The sequence below is a fragment of the Aythya ferina genome (genome assembly GCF_964211825.1).
Source record: "Aythya ferina genome assembly, chromosome: 4".
In the NCBI taxonomy this organism is placed as follows: Eukaryota; Metazoa; Chordata; class Aves; order Anseriformes; family Anatidae; genus Aythya; species Aythya ferina.
Window position 1 is genome coordinate 68,968,394 of NC_140300.1, and position 14,822 is coordinate 68,983,215.

Here is a 14,822-nt window from a genome sequence, read left to right on the forward strand (position 1 = left end):
GGGCCTTTTGAGACAAAATAGAAAAGAAATCCCCCACAAAACCCCTTCTTACTAGCCACCTATGAAACAAAGTAAAGCTCCCAGCCAAGAGTCAGCTTATGTACACTTGTAAAGTAAATGATGTTAAAATACAGAAATAAAGGCCAGATATGTACACTTGTAAAGTAAATGATGTTAAAATACAGAAATAAAGGCCAGATCCTTAAGTGTTTTAAATAGATTTACCTCCATAGCTTCCCCAGACCTATAGCACGTTACATTTGCTGAAGATTTGACTTAATATAATGAGTACAAATCCCTATAAAAATAAAACATGTAGAAGTTGTAAATAAATATTAAGACCATTATTATATAATGAACTTAAAATGTTATTATGTATATTGTCAAATTATTTTGTGGAATAAGATAATTATCTGATATGAAAATACAACTTTATTAGCATAGATTAAAAGAGTAGTTATCAAAGTTATTGCTAACATGATCAGACAATAAGATCTATTCAGTGAAACATGAGCTGAAAGACTTTTGGAGGTGTCAGCAGTTATTTCAAGTCTAAAATTATACCCTCCTGTAAGAATTTAGGTGGAAGAGTCCGATCTGCAGTGTTTAATCTAAATCCAAGAATTAGTTTCTACTATCCAATGGTTTCTAACCTGATCTGCACAAGGAAATAAGTAACTGCCATATCTAAAAATAAATAGCTATAGAATTTATGTATCATGCTCTCATGCTGTCAGAAATGTTTGAGTTAGATGTGAAATTACATCTACCATAGATAAAAGTAAGTAGAACAAGAAGGTCCTTGGCTAAAATTGTGTACATTTGCCTATAATATATTAAATGTAAGGTTTCAATCAAATGCTTTAACTCACAGAAGAACACATGCAACTTCATAAATTAATCATAAGTTCATTTCGTAATTGCTGCAGCTATCTTTGACTCATACTAAGCGTCCTACCTGTAGAGAGTTCTGCAGCTGTGTAATGTCGCTTGTAATGGATGGTGATTTTTTTTTTTCTCATCTCTTAGCAGTTTTGGTCACGTACTTTGGTTTCCCTTTACTATTTTTAAGGAAAGTCTTTGCTGTCCTTTAACTCTCCACCTCTCTCTTTTCTCTTGGCATCACTTATCTTTATCACACGTCTCTTTTAATCTGCTCCAAAATTCACTCTTGCTTTTTCTCTGTACATCTCCTCACAGTTCACGCATGGTAATGTTTCATTCTCTCACTTACATGTTACTCAGTCACTTCCAATGCTCAGGAGGAATAGAGGCTTTTCACACTGCCTTCTGTCTTGTGCATTTAAGGGACTGTATTCGTGGCACAGAATAAAAACTATATTTGGGGGTAACTAAATGCACTAGTGAAGCAGGGGAGTGTACTGACTGCAAAGCCTACATGAGTATAATGCTTCCTAGAGCTGAGAAATTCTCATACTTCACCAGAGCAACAGGGAACTGAGAGGCTCTGAACGCTTTGTAGGAGCATATGAAGAAATTTATGGAGAATACAAAGAATATATAAGTATTACATATAAATATTCTTCGGCTGACTTCATCAAGCACTCCTTTTGCCTTGTAGAGGCCTGAAGATTTTCCAGACCTGCCTTCTTCAATGCAACACCACTGATGACACACAAAGACCTTTTACAAAGCATTAGTTAAGAGATATAAATAGAAAAAGCTCTAGTGAGACCTGGCTTTGGCTGATTTCTCTGATGCTTGCACACTTAGCTTTACCGCTAGCTATAGCAATGGCACTGCTCTATTCTTCAGTCTTGAATAGCTAAACCAAACAACACATAACCATGGCAGTAGAAGTGCTATAAATACAGACAAACATGCTAATAATCTTGCCCATTTTGGGGGGTAAATAGGCTGAAGTAAAGCCATGCTCAGGTGATTAGTTATTATGCAAATAACTGGAATCGCATCTCAAAATGCTATATCATTTTGTAGTCTGAATTTGTTAATAAGCTAATCGCTGTGCATATTAAAAAGGATTCTTAAGGTATTTACACATGCACAATAGATGACTTTCAATCTTTCACCAACTTGGCTGCAATAAAGAAAATCAATTAAATGAAACAAAATGCCCTGTTCAGTACTGTGGATTAGTGCTTGCAGAGATTTCATTAAAATAAAAATCTTCTAAGAAGAAAATCCTAAACTGATAGACTTTGGGGATTTTCTATTTTTTGTCTTAACTAACAGGCTTACATATTTTCAAACATATTTTCAAATGTGTTTCAGTTAATTTAAATGTTCCACTTGTGTGTTCCTCTTCCTGTCTACCACTCTGTTCACCAAATAAAAAATTAATGTAACAAACCCAGAACAAAACTGTAATCCTTAAAACTACACTGAAATCTTTAAAATGGAGAGAAGCGAGAAGAGGTTTCAATAAATAACTTGCTTCTAGTGAATATGGATCAAGTGTAGTAAAATTGGTTCAAAATCAGCTAGCTCCCACCAAACTGCTGCTCCAAACCCACAGAATTCCTATTTTACCTTCTTTCTAAAACCTTACGTATGTTATTCTAGATGAATAAAATGAAGTTGAAACACCATCTTCATAAAAAAGAACAAGTAAAATCTTTCCACATTCTTCATCACTCTCTCCTTTAATATGCCTTGCTGACAAGCATTGGACAAATACAGTATTTAAACATTTAAAATATTAAATCTCATGATAGGCTCAAGAATAATAATGCTCCTGATTGCCACCTTCTGGGAATGAAGGAGTTGTAGAAGCCAAAAGGCACAGCACTGTTTCTTCTGGTCATCAGAAAAACAGTGTCTTAGGGTAGTTCCTCTATATACACTCCTTCAACCATCCACACAGAATAAAAAGATATTGCACATTGGTATCATTCATACATGCAGGGAAGGTTCACACCTAGCATGCACAGACACAGATTTCAGAGCTGTCTTCTGATTTTAGCACCAAGGTTGACCTGTAACTGCACAAGCTGTTCAAGCAAGGTGGTCCTCAAAAGCCAGTTAATTCAATACTCTAGGAGGATAAATATGCTGCTAGTTTAACAACTGACTGCAAAAGTTCTGCTGAATACGGTGACAGCTGATGCTTCAAAGGAAAGAAGTGTTAACTAAATTTGCTGCTAAATGTCTAATGTTATCAATTGCCCTTACTTACAGATTTAATGCTTTAGTTGCACTAAAATAGGTAGAAGTATTTTTGTTGCCTGCAATAGGCTTTCCATAGCTCTATGTGCATGTGTGTGTATGTACATGTATGTACATATCCACATTCAGTGAAAGTCCACTTTTTTCTTTTTTTCTTTAGTGAAATGGTGCAGAGGCATGAAGGACCATGCAGGTGCAGCTTCATACTGGAACAGTCTACTGATATTTTCCTCTCGGTAAAGATTTCCACTCAGGGCAATAGAAGTTTTACTGGTGATTCCTCTTGGTTTGGCATTAAAATACATATATACAGTATCCACAGCTTGTGGTTAAATCAAACATCCTGGCTGTCCAAAGGGTTACATTTCTAAGAGCTGATGCCATGCCTGATGGATTCTTATTCACTACAGTTTATATATATAACATTCAGATTAGAATTGTACTGGAGGAAAGAATAGTGAAACATCACGGTATCATGTTGAGGTTGAACAATTATAATACAACTAACTACACTGTTTAAATATTCATTTTTATGAGAGACATTCATTATGTTCTTCATCTGGTAAGTCGCTCTCACTTATGCCTCACTCCAGCGTTCAATCTCTGATAGAACATTGGAAAAAAATCATAAAATATTTAAATACTCTCATTATGTTTTGGATAGCTTGTATTGACAGTGTATCCCATGCTTCATTTACAACAAAGCTTACAATTTTTGCCACTTAGAGAGCCATGCAGCTCCTCTGAGGCAGAAAGTATTTGCTACTAGGAGTTAAAATGAGCATTTCTGGGAGAGCATAGATTGAAAACTAAAGGGCCCTTGACTTCAATGTAGGTTAACACTCTTACGACTTGCACTGAACCATTATTTTAACTTATAGGGTATATAACATTGTTTAGAGACACTGCATGGCATCCAGCGTAACATACAACACCATCCAGAATAATATGTAACACCAGCATGACAATGGCATGAAATGGAATCCTTGTACATTAAGGCTTTTTAATCTCTTTTCTTGCCTCTTGTTCTGTCTTGCACACTGCAGCTTCTGCCAGTTACTGTACAAACCTAACAGGTACATCTGTAATTTCGCACACTCACTAAGGCACCTATTCTTGAATGTGTTACTGCATCTTTGAATTGCAGTGCTAGCATTATTTTTGTTATATACCTGTTTTCTGCCTCCCTAGTGAGAAGAAAAAAAATCCTTGCAGAAGGGAGGGTATGAGGCTGTTATAACTGTATCACCTTTGTCTTTGTACTGAAATCCTTTCAGGAAGAACAACTCATTATTTGAAGCTAAACTAAAAATATTATATGTATATTATGAGACGGGGGGTAGCCACAGAAGCTCTGGAGCTTTCTTTTAGGTAAGCCCTTCAAATCTGAATTCTTCTCTGAATACTTTGAGGAAGGCTAAGCTTTTCAAGACCACAACTGCCTCCAAATTCCCTGTAAAATCAGACAGGAACATTCTGAATGCAGAGGAATGCAGCGCATAATCACCAGCCACCATCCCTAGCAGCTGAAGAAATCAGTCTTGGCAAATTCCCCTCAGCACAAATTTAATATGACGCTGGTTTGGACACGACTCCAAGAGCTGGCAGGCCTGCAGTGAGAGGGGAGAGGGCTATGGTTTGCTACCCCCGAAAACACACACACACCATGCCCAGGACCGAGGGCAGTGGCAGCTCCCTCTCCACTCCTATGCTTCATGAGGGCAATTGTTGCCCTCTGGCCGCCACCTGACATGGCCGCCACCTGACATGGCCTCCCTCCTCCGAGCTCCTCAGGTGTGCAGCCACCGGCCTTTCTTGCCTCTCAGAGCCCCTCCAGCCTGCAATGTCCCTACAGTTGTCACTGCAATCTTATCTTCGAGGTGTACCCTCAGGCCCTGTGTAATATTTTAAGGCACAGATGGGGAGTTTCAACACTTTTTATGTGTATTTATGATGAGCAGAAAAGCTGTAAATGAGTATGAGATGTATAATGAATTTGACTTCAGCCTTCTCTGCTCTCCTTATGCATGTCACACGTCCTGGGATATAGGCTCTTCAGGGTGTGGTGTTTTATTTTTGCAAATGTTTACAAAATGTTTTGCCCAACAATGACTTATTTTTGATTTGAACCTGAGGCTCTAAATAGGGCTGTAATCACAGAATCATAGAATCATTAAGGTTGGAAAAGACTTCCAAGATCATCTGCACCAACCATCCCCTACTACCAATATCACCCACTAAACCATGTCCCAAAGTTACCACATCCAGCCTTTCCCTAAACACCCCCAGGGACAGTGACTCCACCACCTCTCTGGGCAAACCCATCCCAGTGCCTGAATGTTCTTTCTGAGAAGAAACGTCTCCTAATTTTCAACCTGAACCTCCCCTGGTGCAACTTGAGGCCACTCACTCTTGTCCTATCACTAGTTATCTGCGAGAAGAGGCCAACCCCCAGACGTCCTTTCAGATAGTTGCAGAGAGCAATGAGGTCTCCCCTGAGCCTCCTCTTCTCCAGACTAAACACCCCCAGCTCCCTCAGCCTCTCCTCACAGGACTTTTGCTCCAGGCCCTTCACCAGCTTCTTAGCCCTTCTCTGGACATGCTCCAGGGCCTCGATATCCTTCTGGTAGTGAGGGGCCCAAAGCTGAACACAGTGCTCAAGGTGCAGCCTCACCAGAGCAGAGCACAGGGGGACAATTACCTCCCTGGTCCTGCTGGCTGCACTACTCCTGATAAAAGCCAAGATGCCATTGGCCTTCTTGGCCACCTAGGCACACTGCTCATGTTCAGGCGAGCATCAATCAGCACCCCCAGGTCCTTTTCCTCTGCACAGCTTTCCAGCCACTCTGCCCTAAGCTTGTAGCACTGCATGGGGTTGCTGTGGCCAAAGTGCAGGCCTTAGTGCACTTGATGCAAGCCAAAGTGCACTTAGCCATGTTGAACCTCATCCATTGACCTCTGCCAATTGATACGACATGTCCAGGTCCCTCTGCAGGGCCTTCCTACCCTCTGGCAGATTGACACTTCCCCCCAGCTTGGTATCATTTGCATATTTACTGAGGGTGCACTCAATTCCCTCAGCCAAGTCATCAATAAAGATATTAAAAGGGATAGGGGATGTTTGTGGAGTGTAAAATGCAAGGTCAGACTCTTCCTGGGGTTTGAAAGAGCTATGGCAGTACAAATAACAATATACTTTATTAAAGCCCCATTCTCAGCACACTGAATTTACTGAGAGGTGATACTGAGCATTTCCCAGCAAGAGTTGTTGCAGATAATCTCACAACATGGAAGATAAGCAGGGTAAAATATGATGGGACCATACCATCTAAAGTGTGTAGAGCTGGATGAGGGAACAGGGTAGGACCTGGAGCTGGAGAGACACTTCTATTTTGGGATTGTGCTGTCCACTGAAAAACAGCAGGCTTTTCTGGAAGTAAGGAAGGATCAGCATAGCGGTGAGAGAACATTTGATTATTGGATATCTGCATTGGAGTGTGAGAAACAAATGTAACTCATTAGTTTGTCCTGAAACAGAGGGTTGGTTTTCTTTTCCTTTCACAGATATATTATCAAGTGTTTCTACAAGCTGCCCTTATATTTTATTTTATTTTTATTTTATTTTCCTCCATTAAGCTTTTCTCTTTCTTTATATGCATTAATCATAAATGGGAGAGTATTGCTTATTAAGAGTACCTTGAAAGCTGTCTAGTGAACTCCCAAATTCCAGATGGATGCATGTGGGATCATTTTAATAGGGAGCCCTAGTTGCTAGCAACAGCTTCTGACAGACTTGTTATAATAATAATGCATTCCCTGCTTGATGCTTTTGCAACAATGACTTATTTGTTAGCAATCGTGAAGGATTCTTAGAAGAACAGACCATTGGGCAGGATGAAGAACAATGCCTCCACAAATGCAGGGTAATCAATGATTTCTATTTTCTGAGCAAGAATAGTTTCAATTGTACTGCAGTCAGAATTCCCTCTGGTTGAATAAGTTGCTGAAGTGGAAAATTTTATTTAGCAGCTTTTGGTATGAGTCTCACAAATCTCCACTGAGTGGTGTGGTACAAAAAGCCTGTTTTAGCTGACTGTTAAGTTCTGGCTCCTACCTGGGTGAATATTGTGAGAGGTTGCAATAGCCCTGCAGGGGCATTCTATAAGCCCCTTCCCACTATCCACAGAGAGCAGCCACGTGTGGACTTGGACAAGACCTTTTGTGGGAAATTAACCAGGCTTCTAAACTTCCTTATCTATAGCTTCAAACTAAACAACAAGGATTCTTTAACATGACAGAGCTTTGCTTTCTTCTGTTACATAACGGTTCACCAGAAACCCCTAGACTTACTTCATTGATTAACAGCAAATCAAATTTATACCCTAAACATTTTTGACTAAGTGCCAGGCTGACCAGAGATGCAGGAAGCCCTAATGTCAGTTTTACTAATACTTCTTCATCTATTTCTCCCATTCTGTGTAGATGTGTATATGTATATACCAGTGTATATACATGTATATGTGTGTATATACCAGTGCACATTTATATCAAGAGCAAGAAGTTGCTGCGACCAAGAAGTCATGCTTCCTACATACAGAGGTATTTCCTAACATGATAATTAACGTCAGAAAATGCCAACTTATCAACATGCTCCAAATTTGACCTTACTCAGACCAAACAGGTGCTTAGGAAAAGCATTTCCTTTGGAAATGGGAAATTGATTTTCAAGTTATCTTACTACTTGATTGAGACTAAGCTTTCAAAGTCAACCTTCTGTGTGAATGGTCTTCTGTGAGGGGATAGGTCTCTCCTTCTGGGGATGTTCTGCTCTGTGTAAAGTACTTATCTGCCTTGGTACAAACTTGTGATGATCCAAATCACTGGCCCATGCTCAGGTTGCTGGAAAGCGCCTCCTCTTGGATTCTTTTTTCACTCATATTTTAAGAGAAAAAGATTTTATTGTGAAATATTTGATTGTATCCTGGCATAGAAGGGGAGAAAATCATATACTGAAGTATAGGTGGAAAGGGGAGACAAAGAAAATGTATTTCCATTTACAAATTTCACTTGGTTATTTTACAGTTACCTGGGTAAATGAATATATACATTTTCTGGCCAAATTAGAAATCTATGACTAACCTGTTACTAACATTTTAATAAACTTTCCGGAGGTATAGTCTATGGAAAGGTGTCCTAAAATGTGTCCTAGCACTTCTACATCAACTCAGTTGTGATGGGTTCAGCTGGAGTCTGCGAGAGAGAGCAGCGAGACAACTGCCCTTTCTTCTCTTCTTTCAATGTCATGTTCTGCATTAGCTGATGCTGGGTGGATCTACAATCCTGTCCTGTGCTCCCCCCCTGGGCTGGAAGACAAACGAGAACACCTCAGGAAGAACCTGACCGAATAACAGTGATGCCAGCTGGAAAGGCCACCCATCATTTTCACTGCAGTAGGTTAGCATCAGTGGCCTCCCTCTGAGCACAGCCATTAAAAAAAAAAAAAAGCAAAAGGTAACACTTTTAGCCTATTGTTTGGAGTTACCGGAACATTTTAATTGAAGCAGAACAAGCAAAGGCAATTCAAAATGTTATTAACTGCTTGTCTGCATGAGGGATACATCTGGACAGCATACTAGCATCTTGTGAAGGGATACCCAAGCTAGCTCTCTCTGAGCTAGTTCAAGTACTGCAAGTAATATAACCAGACTAGCATGGCACTCTGCCCAGACTAATTTATCTGTCTTTTCAAAGGCAGGAAGTCTGACAGGTCTGCTTTATTCAGTGCCTCAGTTGTCACTAATGAGCGCTGTGTAACTAGAGCCTCTGAACAGCACAATAATCAATTTAAAACAGCTCTTGCAAGAGCTCCTTGAAGTTGAGTTCTCAGCCCTGTTAATGATGCAAGATGAGAGTCCATCTACGTAGACTGGTTGTCTAGAGTTAGCTTGTGCAAAAACTACAGAAACACAACACAGGGCAGAAAACACATCGTCATGGCTGAAAACATACACCAGAGCTTGAGCTTCTGAGCATCACTTCAGAAAAAAAAAAACAGGGTTGGCCCACCTGTGCACCCACTAAAAGTCAAAGCTAAGACATCAAGGTCTGGGGACAGTGCTTGAAAAATCCCACCCGCAGTCTGCAGTGACCCTGCTTCAGCTAGTACTGCATTTTAAATCCTTCGGCATGCCATTAAGTCAGGCCATCAGCGAGAGGGCAGCAGAGATGTTAAGCCTCACTGTCTGGCCCTGGCTCTTCACTTTGACATTTTTATCACTTTTTCACTTCTTTCATCTCTTTTATCTATTGCATTTTCCAAACCATCAGCTGTCTACTAAAGTTATTTTCTTTCCAGGAATTATTACTTTTCTTATTTTGAAATGCTATTGACAGGTATGATGCAGGCAAACTGATAACTAATGCCATGATAAATTAGATACAGCTGAATCCCAGTTTCCTGATATAATCATATTAGAAGAAAGTATTCTGTTATACACATGAGACCCTAATGAAGTCAACACAGCTGCTCATGTGTAAAAACAGCGGAATTTGATCCACTGAGTTCAGCTGGATCTGGCAGCTTTCCAGATTTTCTGAACTGAACTATTCGCATTTCAGACATCGCAGTCACCAGTAGGAGCCAGTAACATTCAACATCAGAGCAGCACTTCCCAGAGATAGTCAGTCCTCTGTAGAGCTGATTAAAATAACACAACCTCCAGAAATATAATATCAACAACTCTATTTACATTCACTGCTTGAGGGGATATTAGTTTACTGTGCGTTATATTGTAACATTCAAAATAATATTTATCGTAGCCTGAACCAACTCTTTGCTCAGAGCCATTTGTAAAAGTCAATGAAAACAAATTAATCTACCAACTCTATTTTAATGCTTCAGAAACCTGTATCTCTCTTCTCAAGTTCTCTTTCCTTTAAACAGCAATTTTAGTTTGTTCCCCTGACCCATCTTTTTCTAGCTTTCCTCTCAAACACAGAAAGAATATATCGTAATATCTCATCTTTATCTTCAATCTCTGTTGTGCCCTTTTGAGAAGATGGTGACCAGCACCTCCCTCCTTCCTCTAGCTCTTCTCTACTCTGTCACTTCCATGCACAGCATCCAGGCTATGCCTGCTTCAAAGAAGGTTGGTGGCGCTTTGAGTCTTGCTTTTTTTCCTTCCTTCTTTTTTGTCCATAAGCCCCAATAGCAACTCTAAAATACAATCTCTTTTTGCTTCTCTAAATGGTTAATGTGCTCATCTGCTCAAGATCATTTCATTTCTCAAGCATTCTTTTCACTAGTTTTGATAAAAGATGTTTTATACAGGAAGCATCTTCCTGAAAAATGTCTACCTTACCTAAGGCTACTTTCAACAGCTTATTCCACATCTATCCTCAGATGTGAAATTATACTTTTTTTTTTTTTCCATGATGCTACAAAAATGTTTAATCTCTTAACGTGGGATGATTCTCACCATCGTTTTGGCCATTCATTCTTTGCAGGTTCCCACCTGTTTATTTTATATCTACACTGTATATTGAAATTTACTTTGACTCTGAACTCAACAGGATGTAGTGGTTTTGTGATGCACTCATTCAATCCCTACAATCCTGAAGAGGTTCTAACACAAAGTATTTATAAGCAGTGTAAAAGTATAAATTACAATATCAAGAGTGTCTTTAATTTATATAAAGGGAATATAAATACCATGAACAGTAACCCAGATTAGCAACTACCATTTCAGTGGTTTCTTTTTACTGCATAAAATTTTTTAAGCAGGCCACAGCTGATATAGATACAAAAAGAGCCTCTGAATAGTGAAAATCCACGCTGATGAGGTAACCTGTGGGAATTATTTTAAAAATCAAAACAAAGGAAAATCGGTGTACTATGACTTAAAAAACAAACAACCACCACCAATGACAACACAAAAAAAAAAAAATTATTTGTGATGTTAAAAGTTTTGATGATTTTCTTCCACATTTTTTTAAAGCTTGGCATCCAAAAAAAGGGTGAAACCAATGATAAAGTAGACTAGAATGAGATATTTTGTTATTTACCAAATATACCGATCACATTACTACAAAAGCTAAACTTCCTGTGGTAGATCAGGGAATGGGGCGAAGTGCTTTTGTCCAAGGAATGCACTAAGTCTGAATTATACAGTAAATACAAAATACCTGTATAAGATGGAAAAATGTATTGTTACTACTACTGTTTGCTGAAACACACCTGAGTTCTTTACTTCAAGAAATGTAGCTCATCCCCACTACCTCTAAGAGGCATGCCAGCAGATAACTGCTTTTGGAACTAATACCTTGGCCTTAGAGGAGACCATATTAAAACAGACTTTATTTTGTAGGTCTTTCTTGGAACCCTTTTCCTGCCAATATGTAAATAAGATGCTAATCAAGAGGTGTGCAGGGAAAACATATTCTGACACATTGGCACATAGCATTTTCAAGCAACACACAGCACATTTATCATTATGTTAATGTGAGATCCCAAAGGCAGCACTGCCTTTAAGGCATACTTGAGCATGCCAAAGTTTTCCCTTTCGTAGGAGGCAAAATGGAAGAGAGATTTGTCATTCATGAAAATTCAGATTCCCTGATTTATACAGACCAGTCAGAAATCCTAAAATAAAATAATATTTTGGGTTTCTTCCAGTGATGTTTTTTCAGTTTTGAATCATGAGCAATTTATGATCTATGTTTTTTTTTTCTCACTCTTAGAGATGGCATGACTCTGGCACTGAGTTTAAAGCAGCATTTTAAAAATAATGGTGGTGGGAGTCCCATACAGTTTGGCTGCTGAAGGCATTAAACACCAGTGGTTTCCTTTTCCTTTCCTTTCAGAAGCTATGTATAAGGAGAAGAAATATAGATTCTCTAGGTAAACAACCGAACAAACAGCAGTCCAAGAACACAAGATCAGAGAGAGCTCCTAACGCATTTGTCTGAGTCACTTGCTCAAGGTCAAACTGCAAGTCAGTGAAAGAGTTAGGAAAAAAAATGTGACTCCTTATTCTCGGCTTGTTCCAACCCTCATGTCAGATAATACGCCAAACGCTTAAAAGATGTTCCAAATGTCAAATGAATCTTTTTCTGAAAAGAGATGCAAATCTCAAGGATATGTCTTACGGTAAGGTTCTGGGAATAGCTTATTCCTGTGAGCTTTAAGTGGTGAGCTTTAGCTATAGGCCTGCCTCAGTAAATGTCTCCAAACTTTCAGGTATCTAAGTTTGATTTAAAGATACAATTAACAATGATTTAGCCTGTATCTCCTGAAGTTTCTCCTCCTACTTCATACCAAAAGGTAAGGTAGAGAAATAGCAATTAAAATACATAAAATGTATATTAAAAATATAAAAAATGAATATATATATATATGTGTGTGTGTGTGTATATGTGTATATATATATATAAATATATATATATAAAATAAAACAACCCTTCCAATACAGAGCTCACTGATTTTCTGGATCACTGAATCCAGGCCCCTACTGCAATGTCTAAATGTACATAATGTGCATATAATCATCAAACATTTTAAAATCCATTAGATGTCTGAGATTTCTTCTCTCTTTACTGTTCTAGAAAATTAGTTTTCACTCATAAAACCTAGTTCTCAGACATCTGCAAACTATGAACTATCTTCAAATCATTCAACAAAAGGCAAACAAATCCACTCAAACAAAGAATTAGCACTTTCTTCCTTCACAGCCAGGGAGAAATTGTTCATGAGAGGTTCTGAGGACATACCAGACAGAAGTGTGGATTGGATTTAAACCAAAGCACCATGTACAACTTCAGTACTAGGATGCAGCTTGTTATGAACCACAGCTCTGCCTTCTCTCATGCTGCTCAGTGACAATGAGCTATCATGAGCTACCAATGAGCTACCAAGTAGCAGAAAGACATTTGGGATCTTAATGGACGATTATAAAATTCAGAATCAATAAAAACAAAAAAGAGTAAGAGCAGACTTATCTTTGTGATAATTAGTATCTGTAATACCTTAATCTCAATGTGAATGTTTAAGGTAGTCTTAATTTTGGATCATCTAAACAAATGGTATTCAAGCAGGCAACTTTCTATACAGAGCAATAAAAAGGCACCACAAAAAAAAAAAAAAAAAAAAAAAAAAAAAATGTTGCTAATTTTCATTTGGTCAGGAAAGTTTTGTTTTGTTTTGTTTTGTTTTTTACTTAGTCTCATGCTATTTGACTTTGTTTTAATCTTATCTATTTGTGCATTAAGACCATGGTGGTTTAGAATCACAAACTTACCACAGTCAAGCAAACAAGCACAATCAGCATGCAAAGAATGCAACATTCATGGACAACTTTGGCCTCCATCACAGGGAACCTTCAATAAGGTGGGTTCTATTTATGAAACAGAGGAAAAAAGTACAACTGACATTCACCCCTGTTAAAACCAAACAGAAAAGGGCATTCTGTTTTAGGAGGTTTATGAGAAATAGTATAAGCACTGAGCAGTGGAAGACCTTAAAAAAGTACAAATAACCTGGCTGAGGAAGACAGGAATATCTATTAAAAAGGGGGAAACCACAAGCTAACAAGATAATTGTAAGCAGAAAATAAATGAAGAATTGTTAGATGGATAGAAAGCTCACAAAAAAAAAAAAAAAAAAAAAAGCAACAATGAATGACTTTCATTAGTTGTGCTCTTTACCAAAATGAGGTAATTTATATCAGCTTTGCTGCCTCTGAGCAAGTTTTGAGCCTTTTCTTGCTATTGGCATTAATAGGCACAAGCTAAAAAATGTGGATCTGTTTTAGATGCTCCATAGTCTGTGCATTCAGTTCATTTACCTTCATGACAATCAGGCAAAGCACACAATTATTTTCCCATTATTCATAATCTTCTTATTTACAGGTCTTCAAGACAGCATTTTGTTATAAAATTAATGAAATAATCACATGAAATATAAATAAAATACAACAATTGAAGTTAGGTGCTTGGGATGCCAAAACATCACAAAGAGTCCTCTTAATCAGTGCCTCCTTTAGAAGCCTTGCAGCAGGCATCTTACAGGACTGGATGAGGCTTTGCTGAGCACATCGTTAAACAGAGGTGGCTGAAATTCTGCTGCTGCCTCTGACTGCCCTCAAGTTGCTGCTGTGACGACAGAGACACCTATCCTTACTGTGCCCAGACCTTGCCACCACACTCAAACTGAACTTGAGGAGGTTACGTGTTGTCCTTCACAAACACTTTGTCACAGTTCCCTTGAAGGACTACTTCTCGAGTTGCAAAACAACAAACGAAGGCTTTTCATGAAGTACTATACATTCCCTTGTCTAACCGTGCAGGTAAGCGCCCAACTTCACAAGCACTGGCTGGGAAGTATCAACTGCCCAGAGCTTCTGGTGTTAGCGAACAATTCACTTGGTTTTCGTTATTGTGGAGTATTGTAGATATTTCCATATTTACCAAAGTATAATTAAATGCAAATAATGCAGGAGGTGAAAGTACAGCTCAGAAAAGAGTGTCGCGAGTTCTTGCTGTGTGTTGCATTAGCAGCTGTGGGCCCTGACAAAGGAGGAGGCTGTGCCCACGTGCACACCTGCTGGTCCAGCAGCCTGAGTGTGCCCATGAGCAGACCCATCATCTAAAGGGCAGGAGGGACCCAGGTGGGAAAGGCA

At 38.8% G+C, this 14,822-nt stretch overlaps 2 long non-coding RNA genes across 2 annotated transcripts in view; one reads left to right on the top strand and one right to left on the bottom strand.

Moving 5' to 3' along the window:
• Positions 1–13,509, top strand: part of LOC311436853 — a 291,205-nt gene extending 277,696 nt beyond the window's left edge. Inside the window, exon 5 of the long non-coding RNA XR_014693127.1 lies at positions 13,414–13,509. This is a non-coding gene — a long non-coding RNA (uncharacterized lncRNA). The remainder of the gene's footprint in view (positions 1–13,413) is intronic.
• Positions 1–14,822, bottom strand: part of LOC311436854 — a 131,157-nt gene that overhangs the window by 1,830 nt on the left and 114,505 nt on the right. The window lies entirely within an intron of this gene.